Consider the following 25,679-nt stretch of genomic DNA (forward strand, 5'->3'; position numbering starts at 1 on the left):
TCCAACTTCAGGGATAAAAATGTACGAAGCAGTTACCTTTGAACAGTCAGGAAAATTTGGCCAATCCTGCATACTTCGGGGCGAAAGACAGTAAGTTAGCGCTCATTGACTTTCTGGGTCAAATCATTAATCTATATTTTTCAAATGAATAACTTACACCTGTGTTGATATATATAAATCACCTTATGAGCATTGATATAAAAGGTATAAATGTTAGGTTTCATTTTGTTTCATAATAATAATTGTAAAAGTGTAGAATTTTTGCATAGTTATTAAAATTTCACTAATTTTGTAGTAATTTCTGGGGTATTAAGAATATCCCAAAATATATTAAAAGAAAGTGAAAGAATAATTAGTATTAAAATTTGGTTAGTATATTTTGAAATGTTTTGCGTTAGTATATTTTAACTATTTTTATCGAATAACATACAATTGAAGAGATAAAGTTGTTTGAGAATAAGGAGTTATATATTTAAAAAAAAAGGGGGTTTGATAAAATCATTCTTTCAATGATTTTTAGTTAGTTCGTCTATTTCTCAACGACTCACACGATGGAGAAGAAAACTAATTCGTTTCGAGTATTCATTCAGAGGAAAACTCCGATTAATTAAATTGTACAACAGTTTTATTTGGTTTCAATATTAATTATGTAATTTCCAAGAAAGTTTTGCTAGGATATTTATATGAACAAAATGTTCTCAAACAATGGCGAGAGAGCTTATTAGTTCAAAAGAGAAACACTACTTTCAGTTAGAACTTGTCAATAAACTCACACAATAACAGAAATTAAGAATTTAAATCGGCATATTGAGTTTAAAGATGTTTGATATTAAAAAAGAGGAAATGTTTCTATTTTACCGAATGACAGTAACAATGTATGATGCACGTGTACAACATCTGATTGTTTTAATAATTATTCCATCTGATAAAGATGCACGTGGATATTGATAGTGCTCTCATCGAGTGAACAAAATGATTATACTTGAAACACTTTATGATATGTGTGAATGGCCATTGATCAGGATAAGCAATTCAGCGCTATCTCTAAGATGCAAAAGGCTAATAAATAGCAGCATTTTTGCGTTGATTTATTGTTATGAATATGCGTACGTTAATGTAGTGGAAAAGCTCATAAGGCACCAATTGTTCGAGGATGATGGTTACTTCTCATTAATTCTTGAATACGTAGTTTGTAGGTGCTAGATGAGTAGAGAGTGCTTATGGTAAATGTTTAATAATCTCTAAAGGTGGATAATGTATCCCTCTTGTTTATCTGCGATTAATGTCCGTAAATATTTTAGTGTGGATAAGGTTTTTACTTTACCATTGCCAACAAAATGTTTTGTTGAAGGCGACATTATGAGTATTTGTTTCAGCTAATTATTGTGTGCAATATTGTAGAAGACCGTGCAATAATGTTAATGTCTGTGTAATATTGTAGTTAATATTGGCATCCGATTTTTTTAAATATATACCCATCACTGATCATAAAAATGCCGGATGCAAAAAAAAAAAAAAAACACCTCATGGAAGGGTGGAGGGGGAAGTCAGCCGAAATTTTAGCCGTTTCTATTATTAACTATAAGTACATAACCATTGGAGACAGAGAATCCGAACTTTTTTCATTTTGTTTGTCTAATTGTCTTGTACAATTTACTTCTAGTGTATTCTTGTGCTAAATAGAATTGTTTTCTTGTTATTTTCACTTTTACTCAGTTGTTTGAGCGTGACGTCAGTTTTCTAGCCACAGATTCTTTACAAGATCGAATTCGGAAAAATATTTCCTCTAAACGTTCTTCGTCACTTTATGCTCTTTCAAAAAGTGTATACTTATATTAGTATAGGACTAATTGTGCCTGAGTTATAAGCGACTTTTTTCTGTCGTGTGCGAAACTGATCACGGCGCGGCTCAAGACTTACCTTCCCACAAACGGTAGATATTAGAAGCTGATGATGATTAATGTATATATCTATATAATCTTGTCTGGCTGCAAGTATATAATCCTGATGACTAAGTCTGTCTATAATCTAATTAAAAATGTCCATTTTAATATCATTTGAGTAGCTTTCCGAAAAATAACCCTTGTCTAAACAAAAATTCTCTGAAGAATAAAACGATAGCTTTAATACACAATATGAGAAACTGCAAATCTGTAATACTTACTGTAACGGTTAGAAAATTAGTACAAAATATGCCTAACACAGTTTATAAATGATCAATTTTTAAACTGTTAAATCTTATTTACAGAAGAATTACTTGCTTATTTTTAACATTATGTACAGTTGCTATAATACAATAAACCTGTAATAAAAAACGTAATAGAAAAGAAACCATATATTTAAGAAATCTCTAGGTAAAGGCCTGGCATATCTTCCGCCTCGCTACAGCGGAGTTTCATCCCAGATTGAACTCGTACAGCATACACGCCCTTATGACGTTCTGTGCAGGTCCCATGTTCACTCCTTCCTTACGCAAGTTCACGGTGTAACTCAACTGCTACAACCAGATAGTATGTTGGATATACCCACCACAACAACTCCCCTTCGCTTTATTACTATTCATTCAACTCACGGTGTGAGAGCAAATTAAATACAGACTTCTACAAAAACTACAGAACTTTCTTGCTTACCCTTATGTCTCGAAAAAGATAAATACATTTATGATGTCTTTAACGCAAAAACCAGTCTTTTTCATCACTCTGTTCTTTAACTAATATTGATTTCTTTTATACTAGCTCTGGAGTGCACAAGAAAGCACGATTCTTACATTTGCATTTCAAACTTACATATTCAAGTTTGTGGCAGCTACACATCCGAAGGACAATTCGTCCAAAGGATATTTTGTCCAAAAGACAATTAGTCTAAAGGACATTTCGTCCAAAAGACAATTGATCCAAAGGACATTTCGTCCAAATGACGATTGGTCCAAATGACATTTCGTCCAAAGACATTTGGTTCAAATGATATTTCGTCCAAAAAACAATTGGTCCAGAGGACATTTTGTCCAAAAGGCAATTGGTACAAAGGACATTTCGTCCAAAGATATTTGGTTCAAAGGACATTTCGTCCAAAAGAGAATTGGTCCAAATGATATTTCGTCCAAATGACATTTGGTCTAAAGGACATTTCGTCGAAACAACATTTGGTCCAAAGGACATTTTGTCCAAAAGAAATTAGTCCACGGGACATTTCATCCAAAGACATTTGGTTCAAAGGACATTTCGTCCAAAAGAGAATTGGTTTAAATGACAATTGGTCCAAAGGACACTTCGTCCAAAAGGCAATTGGTCCAAGGGACATTTCGTGCAGGGATATTTAGTTTAAAGCACATTTCGTCCAAAGGAAATTTGGTCCGGTAACGCTTGGTGGTCCAAGTTTAGTTTGTCTTAGAAGAGTAAAAAAGTGATACCTATAGCATTATGACACACTAGCTTGTTATTTGTAAAGGAAATTTGAAATAGAGATTTATTCCGCAATTTTAATTTCGATAGAACAAATATATATAGATATATTCAGAAAAACGTAAACGCCTGAAAACAAAATGGCCGAACAACGGGAATGAGGGAAATAACTGCTAACATGACATCTAAAAGTTTAATGTTGTGAATGAAATAGTTTTAAAATAAGTACCGGTAACTAAAATTAATGGAGTTTAAACTTGAGTAACTTAAATATTAGGTTTTCAAACCCTTGTGCTAGAAGAGTAAAAAATAATGTGTGTCAAGTTTCTTTAAGAAATACTGAGAATAGAAAAATACACATGTGTGAAATATATTCTTTGATCGTTAATAATATTCTTAAACAATCACATTGTTGGCTGCAACATTGTGATAAGTGATTGACAAATATAGGTAGGTGAAATGTATGGTTGGTAGTGATCAACGTTACTAGAACATTCTCTAATAAAATCAGGATTCCTGTTCCAGATAGGTGAGACCGATTTTAATTATTTCAAAGAGTGAAAATACTTTTTCACTCAGGTGCCTAATTAATATTTCTCTTTATTATCAATTTTATCTTCAATAACTATAAAAACAATGTTTAAAATGTGCATGTTCTAATATATGGAGTCTAAAGGCGCCATGATGGAAACTAACACAGAGTCTTTAGATGTATCAAAAACTCCAGATTGTTCCATTATGGAAATCGAATCACTAAATGAAAATATCTGTAAGACTAAGGAGAATGAAACTTCACAAACTAGTATGAATTCTTTGCCAGTAACCCAATCACCAGTCAAAAACGACAAACATATAACTAACCCTCCTACTAATGCTATGCAAGTAGGAATAAACAAATATAAGGATCATCACTTAGCTCCTTATATTGTTTTCATTCGCTCCAGTGGAGAAGAATTGGGTAAACGGCATATAATGTCAATAAGTCGACAAATTTACTATGCAGAAATACCTGGCATAGAAGTAATTGACAAAATAGGACGCAACTTGATTAAAGTCAAGTTTCGATCTGGAGCCGAAGCAAATAACTTTCTTAATCATCCCTTACTAACTACAAATAAATGGGAGGCGTTCACCCCAATCATTTATTATATTCAACAGGAGTAATTTATGGCATAGACAACGACATCTCTACGGATGATTTACTAAATGATATTCAAAGTGATATTCCTGTAACTTCAGTAAGGCGTATCCATAGAAAGGATAACCATGATGTATTACAACCCACTTCTACCATCATCCTAACGTTCGACTCCCAGCACCTTCCAAACGAAGTCAAGTTGTATTATTTAAAAAGAGATGTCCACCTTTACATACCCACCACCAAACAATGCATCATGGGATGTTATAGGTACGGACACAGGCGTATTAATTGTCACTCCAAAAAACTAACTTGTGTAGAATGTGGTCAATCACATTCTCCAGACACTTGTACAAACACCACAAAATGCGTTAACTGTGGTAATAATCATAGAGCGGACTTTAATCAATGTCCAGAAAGATTGCGACAACAGCAAATTATGATTTTAATGGCGAAGGAGAAACTATCCTTCAACAAAGCAAATTTAATAATTAAACGACCGCCAGCCTTGACTCAAAATTTTCCACAAGTAGGGCCATCCCAAAATTCTATCGGACGTTCAAATAAGTCTTTTAACACATCAGTAGATTCAGGGACCAATTTTTATACAAATAGATTACATTGGTGAAGATTTTAATGTATCTCATAAAATTTGGGGAGCAAAGAGAACTGATGCGGCTGGCCGCCTCTTCCTTAATATACTAAACAAATCGCCTTTTACTTTCTTAAACAATGGCTCTCCCACAAGAGTTCAATACAATTCATTTAGCGCACCTGAATTAACTTTGTCAAGAGTTAATCACTTCATAGAGACAGAATGGACTACGTATCATCATCCATGCCGATCACTTTCCGATTATTTTCAAAACTCATAAGACTAGGTATTGTACTTCTACTTCAGATAATACGTTTATTTTCAACTCTAAATTACAGCATGTGTCACAAGTGATTAACTGGACTGTATATAATAAAAAAAAATCAGGATAATTGCCTGAATCTCACGTCGCATTCGGAAATATTTAAGTTAATAAAGAAATCTGCATCATCAGCAACATTAGTAGAAAAGCATATAAATAAAAATAAACTCCAAGATAATAGAAAGACTAATCTCCGTCAACATAATTTAAAGCCAGGGTGGTGGAGTGCAGAATGTCAAAAAAATATTAACAAATGCACTTTGTACTTTAAAAATGTTATCAAAACCAAATCCTTAAATAATTTTAGAAAATATCAAGAACAAAAGGCGTATTCTAAATTAATAATAAACAACACCAAACGCCAGCATTGGCAAGAATTTTGTAATTCACTGTCTGACAGAACTAACTCATATAAAATTTGGAAATTCTGGAAGCAATTTAAGTATAATCAAACTGAAGCCAACAATTCTTTATCAGTTTTTGACGGAGTATGGTATGAAAAGTTTCACATGAAACTTACGGTTAATAATGATAGATTACAACTTACGAGCTATTTATTTGGTAATACTAATTCCATATTAGATAAAGACTTTTCCTTACAGGAATTACAGTTAGTACTTAACAATATAAAGAAAAATACAACGCCAGGCATTGATGGAATAAGTTTTCACCATTATAAACACCTACCTACTTCTGGCTTACAGATTTTATTGAATTATTACAACAATATCTGGAACTCGGGATTTATACCTTCAGAATGGAAGAAAAATCTAATAATTCCCATTCCGAATCCCAACTCTGCAGAACAGTCTAACAAATTTGACCAATAGCGCTATTAACGTACTCTTTGAAAATTTTTGAGAACCTAATCCTGAATCGACTTATATGGTATCTAGAACACGATCAAATCTTCCCGCCTAATATCACAGGATTCAGGAAGAATTATTCAACGTTAGATGCTCTGTTTCTCTTCATCATCGATATCTACAAATCTTTTTATTCAAGACAACATCTCCTAGCAGTCTCTCTAGACATACAAGGTGCATACGATAATGTGAATTTAGATATATTAATACGGAAGTTATACCACATAAAGATTCCCGGAAAAATGATCAGGATTATTCACAATTCACTAATCAACAGGAAAATATTTATTAAAATTAAAAATACCTACTCTCCTCCTTGAGAAACGTCTCTGGGACTACTTCAAGGCAGTATGCTTAGTCCCATCTTATTTAATATTTTAATTTTAGATTTAATGTTCAAGGATTGGTCACCCTGTCAAATAATAAGCTTTGCTGATGACATACTGTTAACCATGCAATCCAAGAATATAAACGAATCATATCCACGCTGGAACATCACTTAACATTAATAAATAATTGGATGACCCAAAATGGTTTCAATCTCAATTGGAGTAAAACTAAATTTGCAATATTTAATAGAAAGAGAAACTACAACCAATATAATTTACAAATTCACCATACAAGAATTAATTCAGTAAACTCTTTTAAATAACTTGGCATAACTTTGGACAAAAAACTAACTTGGACAAATCATATTACATATCTGCAAGAAGAAGCTATGAAATACCTTGTTAAGTTGTCTATCATCCAAAAATTGGGGCATAAATCCTTCTTCTTTGGTTACGATTTTAAAACAAGGATTTTTAGCAAAGGTGTTTTATGGCATTATTTTCATGACGCTTAATCAAACTCAGATAAATAAATTGGAACAAAATTTTTACTCTTTAGCAAAGTTGATATTTGCGCAACCTTCATTTTGCCCAAAACAGGCTTTACTCAACGAAATTGGATACACACCTTTGAATCTACTTATAATGAAAAAAATGCACTTCACTTTATTTTAAACACAATGGGAAAATCATGTTCACCAATAATTAAAAAACTCCAGGACTTAGATATTCTTTTGAGAAAAAGGAATATTCCTTACAAAAAGAAAAACCCTGGTTTTTTCAAGCATATTGCAATTTAAGATTCATAGGCAGTTACAATCATAAGGTTCCAGCAACCAGTTGTTATGTTTGGAATTATCACACTAACTTAACTATAATAACACCCAAAATTCCTAACTTCTTAAAAGTTCATCATCCAGACTTAAGAAAATCGATATATAAAAATATTTGGAAAAATTCTTTGAATTCCATAGATAAGTATTCGCTCTTAATTTACACGGACGCATCAAAATATCCGAACTTACATGTTGGAGCGGCTTTTTACATCCCTGAGCAAAAAATCTTGGAAAAATTTAAATTACCAACGTTTACATCCATATACGAAGGAGAAGCACTCGCAATATGTCAAGCGCTACTTTACATCAAAAGAAACAACATTAAAAACTCGGCTATATGCACAGACTCTTTAAGTGTGTTATTATCTTTAGAAGCCACCCAATGGAATAAATACACATCGTGGACAATTTTAAACATTAAGTTTTTATACTCAACCATGGTCACAAATAAATTCAAGATAACATTCATTATCAGCAAACCTCACGAAGATATAGAAAATAATCTAAACATTATTGACTCAGCTGCTAAACGAGCTTGTAAAGAAGGAAAGATCTCAAACATTAAGTTGGCTCCAGTTACTTTCAAATATCTGATAAACAAATATATCACAGAAGAATCTCATAAGTGGTTATCCAATACTGACTGAAAAGCTGGAAAATTATACTGGGAAATTAATAGGATCAACAATTATAATAATTTAAAAAATCTAATACTATGGTCAAGAAGAGAAGTTATAATTTATCATCGACTAATATTTAGCACTGCTTTGATTCCTACTAAATTATATCAAATTAGAAAAACATTTACATACCATTGTTGGTGTGACAAGGGGATTGGAACCTTAAATCACATATTATTTGAATGTGAATCCTTTCAGAGTATAAGACCAACTCTACTGAACAAAGTATATTTTCATCTGGGTCACTCACCTTTCTCAAACAAAAGTATTCTCGGATCAAAAAACTGGAAGGCCATACTAGCTACAATTCAATTTCTACAGCACACAGGAATTAACTTATAAAAAAAAGTTTAAAAAAATATTCATCAATCATTTCTAATAAAACAATAATAACATCAAGCAGTAAGCACATTTGTTGCACAATATTTCAGAGGTGCATCTAGATCTTCAGTTCAACCAACACCTGTTTCGGTGAAGACGGCAAGACAAGACAAGACAAATATAAGGTTAAAGTTGGAACATTTCGTGTAGAATATAAGTAGGCTTATCTTTTCCGGGTAACTACAGGTCTGGTTTCAATTCCTAGACTACTGATAGTGTGTAACTTGACTTCTTCATATGACTAGTGTAACTTCATATGACCATGCGGAGGCAATGTTGTCCTCAAATGAAGAGGGACTTTGCTGATCATTTCGGGAGGAGGCGAATTCTTTAACCAACGAAGCTAGAACTGTATTTGTGCGAAGCTAAATCTATATTTTTGTAAACTTATTAATGAAAGCAAAGAAAGATGGCCATTTTGTTTTCAGTCGTTTACGTTTTTTTCTGAAAATGTCAGCATATATTTGTTGTATTGAAATGAAAATTGCACAATAAATCTCTATTTCAAATTTGCTTTAGAAATAAGAAGCTATTGAGTCATAATCTTATAGGCATCATTTTACTCTTCTAATAGAAACAAACCCCGGATCCCCGAGGGTTACCGGACCAAATATCATTTGGACTAAATGTGCTTTGAACTAAACATCCCTGGACGAAATGTTTCTTGGACCAATTGTCTTTTGGACGAAATATCCCTTGGACCAAATGTCTTTTGGACGAAATATTCCTTGAACCAATTGTCTTTTGGACAAAATGTCCTTTGGACCAAATGTCTTTTGAACGAAATGTCCTTTGGACCAAATATCTTTGGACGAAATGTCTTTTGGACCAATTGTCTTTTGCACGAAATGCCATTTGGACCAATTGTCTTTTGGACGAAATGTCCTTTGAACCAAACGTCTTTGGACGAAATGTTCTTTGGACCAATTGTCTCTTGGACGAAATGTCCTTTAGATTAATTATCCTTTGGATCAAATGTCCCTGGACCAAATGTGTTTGAACTAAATTTCTCTGGACGAAATGTTCTTTGGACGAAACGGCACCCAACCGTTTTCAAAACCTGCTTCAGAATTTGGTCCTCCAAGTGCCATTTGAATTCTTCTGGACTTGGCCGATCAATCTCCCACTTATGAGCGTTTCCCAAATTGCTGTTTGGTAATGTGATCTCTTTCTATGTTGTTTCGGAGCATCAGTAGGTATAGGTAATTTCTCCGGGATGCATTTTCCTAAAAGCAGGAGCCTAGCGTCATCAATATTTGGATTAACCTTGAGGAGCTTTGTAAATATCAGTTCTACAGATTCCATAGCGCTTGCTGATAAAGGAATCTGTCCTAAGGAAGATAAAAGGTCAAAGTTTTCTGAAATGAGTAAATAGACAGATCTTGATGTTTGATGTTCCAACTGGTTTGGTTCCCGGTGGAGCCACTCGGTCGAAAATGTGTAACACGCTTTTTCAGGCCAATCACCCTGAATGAGGTATTTCTGGGTTTTCCTCATTCACACCCGGAAAATGCCGGGGTGGTACCTAACTTATAGGTTCAGGCCGCTTCCTTCTTTTTCCAATCCTTTCTTCCTTCCCTTTCCACGTATTGTGTGCTCCGAATGAGGTATTGGGTTTTCCTCATTCACACCCGGGAAATGCCGGGGTGGTACCTAACTTATAGGACCAGGCCGCTTCCTTCCTTTCCCAATCCTTTCTTCCTTCCCTTTCCCCGTAATGTGTGCGAGAGACGTCATCTCTCAAATCGTGAAGGGCTAAATGGCCTAGGATGCCGAAATCCCAGACATCTAAATCCTAAGCCCTTGATGTTCCAACTGGATATGACGTTATGTAGCATCCAAGTGGAGCGTAATAAGCCATTACCTCTTTTTTCATTCTCAGATAACTGGTGGAAAAAGTGGTGAACTGGAATAAACCTTCTTGTCTTTGAAATCCCACTAATATAAACAATTCTTTAAAACAAATTCTGTCAGAATGGTGTATGAAAAGCAGGAATACATCGATGTCCCTACTCATCACAACAGTTTTTTCCTGAATTGTAATTCACAGACGAAGTATCATTCTAGGATCTACTTTTTCATGTTTCCCTTCAAGATTTTGAACATCGATCTCGAAGTTTGACTTATCAGTCTTTTGATCTTTGAAGCTACCGGAAAAAGGAACAAAAAGCTCTCAAGGTGATAATTATAGCAATGCATTATCTACTTATGGTTTACTTACTCAGAGAACTGTAACCTTTTATTTTCTCTAGGACAGATTCCTTTATCAGCAAACGCTATTGAATCTGCAGAAATGTTTTTCACAAAACTCCTCAAGGTTAATGTGACGATCTGTGATGGAGTTAAGCTCCTACTTTTAAGAAAATATAGCCTGGAGATATTATCTTCAACTAATAATAGTCTCTGAATCAATATATATTACCAAACAGTAATTTGAGAAACGTTGGTAAGTGTGAAATCGATCTACCAAGGACAGAGGACTCCGGATGGTACTTGGAGGACCAAATTTTGAAACCAGTTTTGAAAACACTAGAAGATATTCCCAAGGCTTGTTTAGAGATTACCGTGTGGAGCTGCCAGAAACTTGAGTGGATAAGTTTGAACTGAAAATATAAGGATTGCTGTTTCTGGTGCATTCCAATGTGTAGTTGTCCGAGCGAGTATTAACATTCAATATCAGTTAATGAACAGAGTGACGAAGAAGATTGATATATACATTAAAGACATCACAAATTTCTTTATCTTTCTCGAAATATTAGAGTGGTATAACATTATTGATAACTAATTCTAGAAATCAAATAATTCGTTCTCTTGGCTAGAGATTTCTTAACTATATGGTTTCCTTCTATTACGTTTCTTATTATAGACTTATTGTATTTATAGCAACTGTACACAATGTTAATAATAGGCAAGTAATTCTTCTGTAAAGAAGATTTACCAGTTTAAAAACTGATCATTTGTAACATGTATTAGGTATATCTAATTTTTTGCATTTTTCTTACCATTATAGTAAGAATTAAGATCGAAAGGTGGTAATAAATAAAAAAAACAAAGTCGATGGCACAATGTTTATGATTCTCTCTTGAAGGCAAATTTGAAATCTGGTTCCTACTCTATTTCCTTCAACATAATTGTTCAACATAAATCGGACTTCTAGCAAAAAAAAAAAAAAAAACAAAAGTCAAAATAGGAATTTTTGAGAAAAATTAATTGAAAGCTGCATGTTCGTGCATGTTTTAGAATGTATCAGAGCAGTACTGTGCCGTTGAAGGGGAGGGGCGTGCAAGGCGACGGTTCCGGGGGCCGAAATAAGCGGACACAAAATTCGGGAGAAAACAAGAAATATATATAAAATGGAAGGAGAAAATAATAAAAATTGCTCAAAATCAAGGAAAAGCAGGATTTATTTTAGAAAATTTTCTTACACTTCGCAGCTGGTCTGTCGACTTCATTCATATGCACAGGGGAAGAGGGCAACGTCGTATATCCTGGCAGCGTGCGCTGATTTTCCACGGGACGGTTCTGTATCAGAGACAAGTATAAAGAAACAGATTTGCACAGCTTCTCATACTGTGTACTAGAGAAAACTGTTTTCATTTTTTAGACACATTTTGTTATGATAAGGGTTATTTTCGGAAAAGCTATTCAAATGATATTAAAAATTTATATTTTTAATTAGATTATAGACAGACTTAATCATCAGGATTATATGCTTGCAGAAAGACAAGATTATATATATGATAATCACCATCAGAATCTAATATCTGCCGTTTGTGGGAAGGTAAGTCTTGGGCCGCGCCGCGATCCGTTTCGCACACGACAGAAAAAAGTCGCTTATAACTCAGGCACAATTAGTCCTACTCTAATATAAGTATATTTTAAAATTTATTCTGTAGAGCAGTAAAACGTACTCGGGATTTGCACTTTTCCTTCACCTTCTTATTATAAAATCTTCTTATATAGACAATTATAACAAGTAATTCCTCTAATATCATAACTAGGGTAAGATTAAGATAGGAACCCGGTGACCAAGCGTCGTGGGCTTTGAGGTGAGGTACTCTCGGTGACCACGCGCCGTGAGAGGGGTCTAGATTAGGTGTCTCTTTCTCGGTGACTGTGCGTCGTAATAAAGAGCAAAGGAACGCGGTGACCAAGCGTCGTGGGTTTAAGGATGCGTACCTCTCGGTGACCAAGCGTCGTAAGAGGGGTTTTAGGTGTTTCGATCAATCTGGGAAGATTGATGTTGGTCGAGGTGTGCAGTTCCCTTTTATCCTGTATTGTCGGCTTCCTTCGTTGATTCTGGTCGACTGTTGGCGATGGTGAGCAACTCCTCTTCGGGACCATCGTCTGTTTGTTTTCGTTTACTATTAACACATGTAGTTCACACGTGGTTATTGCATGACGTGTAAACATACGAAACGTAACAATATATGTTTGAAAGACGATAAAATGACGAAAACCGTTTGGAGGAAATACTTTTCCGAATTCCAACGTATAAAGAATCTGTGACTAAAAAGTTGACATCACGCTAAACCAATACTCAGTAAAAATGAAAATATCAAGGAAACAATTATATATAGCACAAGAATGCACTTGAATTAAATTGTAGAAGACAATTAGACAAACAAAATGAAAAAAGTTTGGATTATCTGGCTCCAATGGTTACGTATTTATAGCAAGTTAAACAAACAGCTAAAATTTCGGCTTTCTTCCCCTCCTCCTCCCTCCCATGAGTTTTTTAGGGCATCCGGCATTTTCATGATCAATGATGAGTATATATTCAAAAAATATCGGATGCCAAATTGTTACATGATTTGCTGTTAAACTTGAAAAGAAGAGCACTTTTGTCAAGTTGATGCCTACAATATTATTTTATTCTTTCTTTGTTATTGTAATTTAGCATTTTAATAGCTAACATATGGTAGATACAATGTTTATCTTACGAAATTTTTGTTTTAAATGTTGTTTTGCTTCATTGTTATTTTTATATATATATATAGATAGATAGATAGATAGATAGATTATAGATAGATATAGATAGATATAGATATATAGATATAGATATATATTTAACTTTATATAGTCATATTTGATATTGAATGAGATATTTACGTTTTAGTATTCGATTATGAATTGAATGATTTCAATTTAAATAAAATGTCTACTTATTGGTTATATATTGTTGTAAAAAGGTGCATACACACATTACCACACCGCATTATACGCCCATTAGGAATTTCTATCTTACCGTAAAAACGGTTATCAGACAACACTTCCAAAACCAACCCACATACAATATCCATTATTATTTAGTATTTAAGTATTTTTCTGTTTATGCCCTTTAGTAAGTTTTTACTATTTTGGTTGTATAAAATAATATAATATACTTAATGAAAAAATTGAGAATCACATCGAAATGTATACCTTTGGTAAGAAACAAATATTTTGAAAAACAGATTGGTGAAGAAAAACACTATGAAATGGACATACATAATAATCGAAATAATAATGAACACTTTATTAATGGTCGCTTCAAATAAATAAATAAATAAATAAATAAATAAATAAATAAATAAATAAATAGTGGCTTCAAAGACATACAGGATGAATAACCTTACGACCACAACTAGAACGTATTATAGTATATACAGTGTGGTACCAATATGCCGTTACCCCATAGTGAATTTCCAGTGACTTAAATCCGCATACATTGTAAAACTTAATACAGTGAAATTCATTAATTCTTGGAGGACCGCAAATTGAATCAATTTACTTGGAGTCCCGAGCGCGCCATAAAGGATATCACTGATATTTGATCCCCATTTATTGTTTTCATTAAAAGAAGAAAGAAAGAACTTCGAAATTATTGAACAAGCCTCGTATAAAAAGGAACTTCTCTTGCAAGCATATACATGTATGTTTGCTTCCGAGTGTCTGAAGTTAGCTGTGACGCGAGTCGCGCAGAGCACGCCATATGGCCAAAAAGAGAGGAAATCGTCTCACATGCGATTCCTGAAGACAGAGTCAGCGTCCAGCTCAACCATTGCTTTTGGTCTCAAAGGTGTAAGCAAATCGGGACATTCTCCTCCTAATCCGTAAGTAAAAGGAACTGGAAGCTAAGACAATTCAGTCGAGCGACTGGATTCAAGAGAGCAGGAGTGCAAAGACGCACCTTGTGCAGATCTGCCCGTCGGTAAACACATGATGGATCCGACGTATGCATTAATGTGGTTACATTATAGCAGTTCAGATTATACGCTGAATTAAGGGAAGTGCCAGAGTGATGTTTTTATTTATTTATTGAGAATGTAAAGAAAGCTTTACGGGAGAGGTTAGCCTCAAGACTGTCGGTGCAATTGGCGTCACCCTTGGTTGCATATTGCAGAAAGGGATTTGTGATTCCCTTTACCAGCGCATCAGTTAACGCGAGCGGCAGTGAATTTCTGCGATTAAGAGTGCAAAGTCCTACGCGGGAGTATGATATTAACTTTAAGCCACCAGTTAATGTAAAAAAAAAGAGAATAAACCAAAAGAAAATTAAAGATGAATACGGAAGCTTAAATCAAAGTGCTTAATTGTTTTGTATGTAGTAAGGTTTCACGATATGTAGTCAATACTATTGTTTGCTTGTAGTTATCTGTGAACTTTTAAATTACGAATTATATATATATATATATATATATATATATATATATATATATATATATATATATATATACATTATTCAACTTTCATTCAAATATGAAATTACATTTTCAGTGCATAATTTCGTGTTAATATCACTGAGCATTCGTTTAATACCAGTCGTAGTAGGATAGTTTTGTTGTTGCGAAGCTGAAAAGGAAAAATGGATTTTAAAAAGTAAAGCAGGACAATTACCTTCCTATATTTAAAATGTGATATGTATTTTCAGTATTTATGTTAATAGAAAACCAGCCACAACAAAACGCGCTTTCAAGTTAATCAACATAGATTTAAACCCCTTTCAAGTCAAAGAAATTTTACAAACCAATTTTGAAGAATCGAAGAATGACTTCTCATACTAAAGAAGCTATACATAGAAAGGTGAAAGCAAAAACCTGTATCATGATAGAGACGACATACGATTATTGATTTCGAAAGGGCAAGGAAATCACCATGACATTAGAAACACTTAATTGATCTCCAGTAACCATTTTTCATGTAATTCGTCTTATAAGCAAATACTACACCATCTGTTAAACATAGTTTGGGTACAGCAATGGTTGGGGTAGTGCTATCAACCTATTCTTCCAAATAGAAAATATTGGTTCAATTCCCCGTTAGATAATATTATCTTTTCGTATAAAATAATGGCTGCAAACCGATATCCACGATAAACGGAATCGAGACTGGTTTTCGGTACAGATAAATCGTCGGAGATGACCAGAAAGTGAATTTCTTTCTTTGTGAGGTTTATTTTTTTTACTAAGAAAGGAATTTCTATATATTTTTCATTGGCTTGGGTTTGTTTAGGTTACTTTACAAATTGGCGCGCGTTGTAATGTTTTTCAGTTCAAATAAACTTCAAATTTCAGTAAACATTCAACGTATTTAAACAAGACTGTTACATACTGTATGAATAAAACAAGTTGTAGGTAGAAATAACTCAATAGGACATAACCGTGGGTCGTAAAACTCAAAGATTTCATTTTATTTCATTTCAACTTAATAGGAATATGTTACAGTGTATTTAAATACCATAATATTGTGGTCTCACTATGGTCTCTCATTCCAAAACTTGTGATTGTTTACACAGGACACTTGTGGGGCCAGAGACAGTTGTACAAAACACAATGTTTTGACATTCGGAAGAACAGCGGTATGTGGTGCGGTTCTTGGAGCCTTATGTGAACGTATAATTTAGTATAATGCTTGCAATAATCAGTTTGATGTCTTAAAGCTGTTTGCATTATTCATTCCTACTATGTAAGCGTCTATTTATCATCTCGTCGATTTGAAGAGACTCATGCCACTATCACTTTCGCGAACTTTTGAACTGAGCATTGTTTTCGTCTCAAAGGGTGATGATCAGCAAAAATACATAGAAATTTTGCAGCATTTCTGATATAATGGCCTCTGCAATAGGCACATTTCTGACGAAATTTCTATGGGTTACTTGTAAGAGATTCGTAAAAAATTCGTTTTTCTGATCACCACCGTTTGATACATACCCTGATTAGATATACCTGCTTCCTCGTTTTCATTGTTTCACTTCTCTAATAAATGTCACTGGAATATTTACCTGTTTTTCACTTAACATATTAGACGGGTAATACGCTCTCTTTTACTGTGCTGAATGCATTATTAACAAATATAAAAATACTCTTGGGAATGGTTACGAACTGACGTCCTGTGGATTTATAATCTAGCGTCTTAACCACTACAACAAAATGGTATGTGATTAGTTGTATGCATATTTCTTTGCATTTGTATTTTATGTTTCCATGGACAATTGTTACTCTTTTTGTTCGTTTACGTGTTGTTTTTCTTCGGTGTTGTCTTTCTTCTACACCATGCAGTATTTGTATTTACAGTTTCTGCCCCTCTTTACTGTCTTATTCAGATTAAGATTTTCTCCTTATCGTTCACTACATTTTTGGGTAATTACACTTTCACATACTCCACGGTGAGAGATAGTTACCGTAATTTTTTTTAAATTTAGCATCACGTTATGCCCTTGAGTCTAAAGGAAAATTAATGACTGTAAAATTAGATTCTTGTGCTCTCTGGAATCGAACCAAGGAGCACGTGCATAAAAGGCACACCCATTAACAATTCCACCAATCTGAAAATATAAGTATCATTTCTGTCAATAATAGGTGTTTTTAACTTTACTGTTACGTGAGGGCCACGTCGACAGTGGAATTGGGAATTCAGTTACTTGACGTCTAAAACTAACCTTCTGGTCGTGTTTTACGATAATGGTATCGCACCCCCTACCATAAACAATTTCATGATGTTTATGCATGTAACATGCAAATATACCCGTCAAATTAGTCTGATTTTAGCTAATATTATTTGGGTCAATCCATACGAAGTGGTCCAGAGGTGGTTGCTTAACCATCTCCGAAAATTACAAAAAGGAGAATCTGACGAACCTTTTGTATGAGGTCAATAACAGTATTCACGTTTTCGTATGCACAAGTGTTCCTGAATGACGGTCATCTTTGTTGTCGGTGGAATGTTTTTTTTTTTTTTGCAAGAGTTTATGAAAACTACAGTTGATGAGGACGTACGAAGGAGATGATCACCAAGGAAAAGCGAATATTTAGAGGAGAGACTGAGATACAAGAAGAACATACACTATTGCTCCTAACACAGGCTTGCAAACCAATACATGAAATCACTACAAAAATACAGAAAATTACACTTTTAAAGGAGATGTATTCTGGAGTGGCATAAAGTGCAGGGTACAAAAGATTTGCGCTGAATACTATTGCATGTAAACAGTCTGCAGAAATATCCATAGCTATGATAATACTGGCACCATTGATTTACGGGAGTCCAAAAGTTGAAGTTCGTGATTTTGATGCCATTTTTGGAACGTAATATCTCACGAGGGCAAAGTGCTAAAAATTGCTACTTAGATCACAAAGTAATTCTGTATGTGAATAAGCTATTGCAAAAGATCATAATTGATATTATATTGAGAAAAAGTGAGGACATGGTAAAAGTGCGAAGAAAGCACGCGCGTGACGATGGTCGTAGCCCGGAATAATTTAAATGTTTTGATATGTTTCATGCTAGATCTAAAAAACTACGCATGGTTCGGCACTTAGGCACGCTTTTGTTTATGTAGAGTTGTTCAAAAGCTTGCGAGTGGCGTTTGTTCCATCTTTCTACCTTCATGATTATTGCCACATCTACAAAAAAGATTCAACAAACAGTGCTGCCAACCCAATATAAAGTTTTACTTTCTTAAATCGCACTACGTCAGATTGTTACAAATTCCAAATCACCGTGTCAAACGCAAACATAAAATATTACTTTTATTATTCAGTGTAGCAGACTAAGAATATAGTATCACAAACATTCAAAGTTTGGAAGGCTCTAAGGCAAATACAACATTACGGAGATGCACAAGATAATGCACATCGAAAGTACTTCAGTGTTGGAAACCATGGCCATGATATGACTTGTTTCGAATGAATAGGAACAACATTAACAGGGCTTGAAAATTTTAATTTTTTGAAAGCCTTTATTTCGAAAAAAATACTCAGATAATCATCATATCTAGTTACTTGTATGGTTTGTAATGGATGTGCAAATTATTTTACTATTTACAGCACTTTCATATGTCAAACTGTTCCGGAGATAAGATAAACATTGCTGAAGTTTGCACCTCTGCTTAAATCACGTAATTGCTACAACTTGTAATTATAGGTACTAAAAGCTATTGCACGTCCGATAAGATGCCCCCCCCCATTGAAGCACTAATGATCTCTTCTAGTGCAATCGTTAGTGCTTCGTTAGTGCTTCTTAGAACACCAACTCCCAACATTAGTGCTTCAATAGTTTGGACGCTAGAAGCAAAACACTTTGGGGGGAGGGAACTTCACGTTAACCCCTCAGAAAGCGCTAACGATTAAACCTAGTGCAATCGTTAGTGCTTCCAAAAAACACTAATAGTTTCGTTAGTGCTACACAATTAGTGTGGCTATGGCCAGTTATATGTCACGAAGTTCCCATAAAGAATACATGGGGAATTTTTCATTGGGACAAATTCCCGCTATATTCAAAAGCGTTAATGACATATTTTAGCCCAATCGTTAGTACTTTGTTAGTGCTTCTTAGAATACCAAGTTGAAACATTAGTGCTTCAATAGTTTGGACGCTAGAAGCAAAAAACGTTGGGGGGGGGACTTCACGTTAGTTCCCCTCCAGAAAGCACTAACGATTAAACCTAGTGCCATCGTTAGTGCATCGTTAGTGCTTCCAGAAAACACTAATAGTTTCGTTTGTGCTTCACAATTAGTGTGGCTGTGGCCAGTTATATGTCACGAAATTCCCATAAGGAATACATGGGGAATTTTTCATTGGCTCAAATTCGCGCCAAATAAAAAAGAGATAATGACCTCTTCTAGTGCAATCGTTAGTGTTTCGTTAGTGCTTCTTAGAACACCAACTCCCAACATTAGTGCTTCAATAGTTTGGACGCTAGAAGAAAAAAAATTTGGGGGGGCAACTTCACGTTAGTTTCCCCCCAGAAAGAACTAACGACTAAACCTAGTGCAATCGTTAGGCATCGTTAGTGCTTCCAGAAAACACTAATAATTTCGTTAGTGCTTCACAATTAGTGTGGCTATGGCCAGTTATATGTCACGAAATTACCATAAAGAATACATGGGGAATTTTTCATTGGGACAAATTCCCGCCATATTCAAAAGCGTTAATGACCTCTTCTAGTGCAATCGTTAGTGCTTCGTTAGTGCTTCCTAGAACACCAACTCACAACATTAGTACTTCAATAGTTTGAACGCTAGAAGCAAAAAACTTGGGGGGGGTAATTTCACGTTAGTTCCCCCAGAAAGCACTAACGATTAAACCTAGTGCAATCGTTAGTGCATCGTTATTGTTTCCAGAAAACACTAATAGTTTCGTTAGTCCTTCACAATTAGTGTGCCTATGGCCAGTTATATTTTACGAAATTACCATAAGGAATACATGGGGAATTTTTAATTGGGAGAAATTCCCGCCATATTCAAAAGAGCTAATGATATCTTTTAGCGCAATCGTTAGTGCTTTGTTAGTGCTTTTTAGAATACCAAGTTGAAACATTAGTGCTTCAATAGTTTGGACGCTAGAAGCAAAAAACTTTTGGGGTGCAACTTTACGTTAGTCCCAAGGAAACACTAACGATTGCACCAGGCATTGTTAGTGCTCCCAGAAGACATTAATGGTTTTGTTTTGCTTTACTATTATTGTAGATCTGCCCACTTAGACCTATATGTCACAAAGATATTTAAACTCACGAGGTCGGCGCTCATGAGTTCGAAACTTATGCTCACTCGACCTCAACCTCACGAAGTGAGCGTGAGATAAGGATGGTGATGTGAGCGTGAGGTTGAGTGAGCTCTAGGTCAGACTGGTGAGGTGAGCGTGAGGTCAGGCTGGTTATTTAAGCGTGAGGTCAAACTGGTGATGTGAGCGTGAGGTTGTGTGAGCATGAGGTCGAAATGAGTTCGTGAGTTCAGCTCGAAATTAGTTTTTGAGCGTGAGGTTGAGTGAGGTTAGGTCAAAGTGGTACCTCTGGTTACGCAACTCCCATAAATACATGGGGAATATTTCACTGCGACAAATTCCCGACAAATTCAAAACAGCTAATGATATCTTTAATACAATCGTTAGTGCTTCCTAGAGCAGTGACTTTTAACACTAGTGCTGCAATAGTTTGGACACTAGAAGCAAAAAAAGCTTTGAAGGACAAACGTGAAGTTAGTCCCCAGGAAGGACTAACAATCAAACCTAGTGCAATTGATAGTACATTGTTGGTGGTCCTAGAAAACACTAATAGTTTCGTTAGTGCTTCATTATTAGTGACGAAACTCACGTAAGAAAAACATTGGGAATTTTTCGTTGCGTTAAACTTCCGCCAAATTCAAAAGCACTAATGATCTCTTCCAGTGCAATCGTTAATACTTGTTAGAGCACCAAATCCGAACATTAATACTTCATTAGTTTGGATGCTAGGAGCAAAAAGAGAAAAAAAGATAGCTAACTTCACGTTAGTTCCCCAGAAAGCACTAACGAAAAAATCTAGTGCAATCCATAGTGCATCGTTAGGACTTGTAAAAAACAGTAATAGTTTTGTTTGTTTCTCTATTAGTTCTCTTTTGGAAGATGAATTTCATTATGTTTCTAATTTTTTCGTATGAAAATGTAATCTTTTTTCCTTGGTTCATATATAAACAGTCATTTTATTATTTTTTTCTTCTGCATTGTTTTACGATACGATAAAAATTAACTACAATCCTTTGCTAATTTTAGTATGTATAAATTTGTTTGTTGAGTATGTAAAATGGTGTTTACGGGTTTTGGAACAACGTTAGTTGATCTAATACAATAGTATTATTTATTTGTGTACTTTAGGCTTTATGATTCAATGTTGTATACGAAGATGAAAATCCTAAGAAGACTGTAATTAAAACAATGTAAGTGCCTTTACAGTTGATTAATGTGGAGTAATTAATTAATGTGAAGCAACTGTTATTGATTAACCTTTTTCTTGAACAATTTTTCTACAGGGATTCCTGTTGTCACCCCGGTTACCCTAGCAGACATCTCCTACGTTAAACACAAATTGTTAACAGGGTTACCAGCAACATACGAAATTTAATACCATACAGTGTTCTACTAATTATTCAATATACACAAACCAAATAAAAACAAAGAAGGCATACTTCAATAATTATAAATGTATCAACTCAACCGTGATATGTATACACGACCCCAAAAGTGCATTACCACCTGCAATTCTCCTTTTCCTAAAATAGCAGGCCACCCTAACAGCTCGGCGGTTGGTTTGGTTGCAACTTCGAAAGGCGTTGGTCTAAACCTCAATTTTGTCAGGAATATATCAGTGTGGCAAACTGCAAATAAGAGCGAAATAAAAAAACTTTCTTATGGTAAATTCTAGTTCCAAGTTCGAAGCACTTGGTTTTGCACGTGATTTTTTTTTGTTTTTATCAGGGAACAGAAACGTTCTGGCGTTTAAGAAATTATATAATATTGCAAATTTGCAAGTGGATGTATTTACATTGCAATTTGTTGTAATAAAAATATAATTATTGTAAAAAGTAACTTTAATTTCTTCATCCATCGCAAGTCTTAGGGGCTCCTTATACCTCGTCCTCCTTATGCCACCCCCCCCGAATATCGATATTGAAAATTTAGAATGATATATTCATGTCCATATATTTGCGATATCGAATGTTGATATATGATAATATAGATATCGACGATAGCGTTATCGACATAACACAGTCCTAGGTCCGAGAAGTGATGCTTGAAATATACTGAAATCAACAATCAAATTCTAAATAAGTTCTCCATTTCCGTATTCAATGTTGAGTGGGAAGGGTGTGAACCCGAATAGAAATTTTATGAAAGCAAATGTTAAGATAAAAGTAGGTTTTCCGTTTCCCCTTCAATACAAAACCATTAAGAGAAAACTATTGCTGTAATTTACCTTTTACTTCTTTTTCTGATTGTTATCTCAAATCAGCGACAGTACACATACTTTACACAGTATAAAAAATACACTCTATAACTTTTCACAACCAAGCAAGCCGGAAGAAGAATTTCATGTGATATTAAAGTGGAATGTTCTACAAAGTACTCATAATTCATTGGCCATATTTCTATTAGTACTTTCGTACGGGCTAAGAGCTACAAGACTAAAAGACTTCTGCATTTTCCCGAGATTTTCATTTTCCCAATATAAGTCCCATATCCTGGGCTAATTCTGGCTACCGCGGTTTCGAGGTGATCGGCAAACGAGAGAGTAAAGTTTGTCGACTCTCAACCCGCGAGAGTTTGTTGAAAGATATTTCACAGTTCATGTTGTTATTTCTTCGTTGCAGAAACACTTATAGTTAACTCTATTCATGGTGAATTACTGAACTTAAACATTTAGAATTATTGAAAATTGTATAATTATTTTTAACCATAAAAAGGCGTTACAGTTCAGTAGAATGTAGTGGGAGGAAGTGAATGAAAATATTGTTTAATTGTTGAGGTGTGCAAACTGAATGTGAATAATCAGTGTTTATTCACGCATACTCTTCTCGAGAGGCGAATCTACGATGGACTTCTGGGGGCTTGGTGGTTTGTAATATTCCTACTTAGAGCGACTTTTAAGAGCTCCAAACTCTGGAATGGGTTTTGGAGTAAAGTGGAAGAGAATGTAAATAATGAGTGTTTATTCACATATACTCTCTCTTTCACTCTTCTCCAAAACCCATTAGAAGAATTGTTCAAGAAAAAGGTTAATCAATAACAGTTGCTTCACATTAATTAATTACTCCACATTAATTAACTGTAAAGACACTTACATTGTTTTAATTGCAGTCTTCTTAGGATTTTCATTTTCGTATACAACTTTGAATCATGAAGACTAAAGTTCACAAATAAATAATACTTTTGTATTAGATCAACTAACGTTGTTCCAAAACCCGTAAACACCATTTTAGATACTCAACAAACAGAACTAAACATACCAAAATTAGCAAAGGATTGTAGTTAATTTTTATCGTATCGTAAAACAATGCAGAAGAAAAAAATAATAAAATGACTGTTTATATATGAACCAAGGAAAAAAGATTACATTTTCATACGAAAAAATTAGAAACATAATGAAATTCATCTCCCAAAACAGAACTAATAAAGAAACAAACAAAACTATTACTGTTTTTTACAAGTCCTAACGATGCACTATGGATTGCACTAAATTTTTTCGGTAGTGCTTTCTGGGGAACTAACGTAAAGCTAGCTCTCTTTTTTCTTTTTGCTTCTAGCATCCAAACTAATGAAGCATTAATGTTCGGATTTTGGTGCTCTAAGAAGTATTAACGATTGCACTGGAAGAGATCATTAGTGCTTTTGAATTTGGGGGAAGTTTAACTCAACGAAAAATTCCCAATGTTTTTCTTACATGAGTTTCGTCACTAATAATGAAGCACTAACGAAATTATTAGTGTTTTCTAGGACCACCAACAATGTACTATCAATTGCACTAGGCTTGATTGTTAGTGCTTCCTGGGGACTAACTTCACGTTTGTCCTTCAAAGTTTTTTTGCTTCTAGTGTCCAAACTATTGCAGCACTAGTGTTAAAAGTCACTGCTCTAGGAAGCACTAACGATTGTATTAAAGATATCATTAGCTGTTTTGAATTTGTCGCAGTGAAATATTCCCCATGTATTTATGGGAGTTTCGTAACCAGAGGTGACCACTTTGACCTAACCTCACTCAACCTCACGCTCAAAAACTAATTTCGAGCTGAACTCACGAACTCATTACGACCTCATGCTCACACAACCTCACGCTCACATCACCAGTTTGACCTCACGCTTAAATAACCAGCCTGACCTCACGCTCACTCAATCTCACGTTCGCATCACCAGTCTGACCTCACGCTCACATCACCAGTCTGACCTCACATTCACCTCACCACTCTCACCTAGACCTCACTCAACCTCACGCTCACACCAGCCTTATCTCACGCTCACTTCGTGAGGTTGAGTTCGAGTGAGCGTAGGTTACGAGCTCGTGAGCGCCGACCTCGTGAGTTTAAACATCTTTGTGACATAGAGGCCTAAGTGGGCAGATCTACAATAATAGTAAAGCAAAACCAAACCATTAATGTCTTCTGGAAGCTCTAACAATGCACTAACCATTGCACCAGGTTTAATCGTTAGTGTTTCCTTGGGACTAACATGAAGTTGCATCTCAAAAGTTTTTTGCTTCTAGCGTCCAAACTATTGAAGCACTAATGTTTCAACTTGTATTCTAAAAAGCACTAACAAAGCACTAACGATTGCGCTAAAAGATATCATTAGCTCTTTTGAATATGGTTGGAATTTGTCCCAATTAAAAATTCCCCATGTATTCCTTATGGTAATTTCGTGAAATATAACTGGCCATAGCCACACTAATTGTGTAGCACTAACGAAACTATTAGTGTTTTCTGGAAGCACTAACGATGCACTAACGATTGCACTAGGTTTAATCGTTAGTGCTTTCTGGGAGGGCTAACGTGAAGTTGGCCCCACCAAAGTTTTTTGCTTCTAGGGTCCAAACTATTGAAGCACTAATGTTGGGAGTTGGTGTTCTAAGAAGCACTAACGAAGCACTAACGATTGCACTAGAGGAGATCATTAGTGCTTCAATGGGGGGCAACTTCTCGGACGTAGATATTGCTGTAATGTTATAGAAGAAAAAGGGAAACGACAATCATTTTCAATATTTTCCAAAAATACGCCATTTTCAGCAGGAAATGATAGATGGGTGTATCGCAACCTTGTGAACACTAACTTCCGTAACTGGGATTGGACGTAAATGATACTTTGCTGATACATGAAGTGTTTTAATACCGCGGTCGAATTCGACAGT

The 25,679-nt window shown here is 34.9% G+C and overlaps 1 protein-coding gene across 2 annotated transcripts in view; it reads left to right on the forward strand.

Moving 5' to 3' along the window:
- The window catches only part of LOC145691914 (uncharacterized), a 183,657-nt gene that overhangs the window by 143,058 nt on the left and 14,920 nt on the right, over window positions 1–25,679 (forward strand). The gene's annotated exons all lie outside the window — the stretch shown is intronic.

The sequence above is a fragment of the Thermobia domestica genome, chromosome 8, assembly GCF_964235325.1.
Source record: "Thermobia domestica chromosome 8, izTheDome1.hap1.1, whole genome shotgun sequence".
NCBI classification, from domain to species: Eukaryota; Metazoa; Arthropoda; class Insecta; order Zygentoma; family Lepismatidae; genus Thermobia; species Thermobia domestica.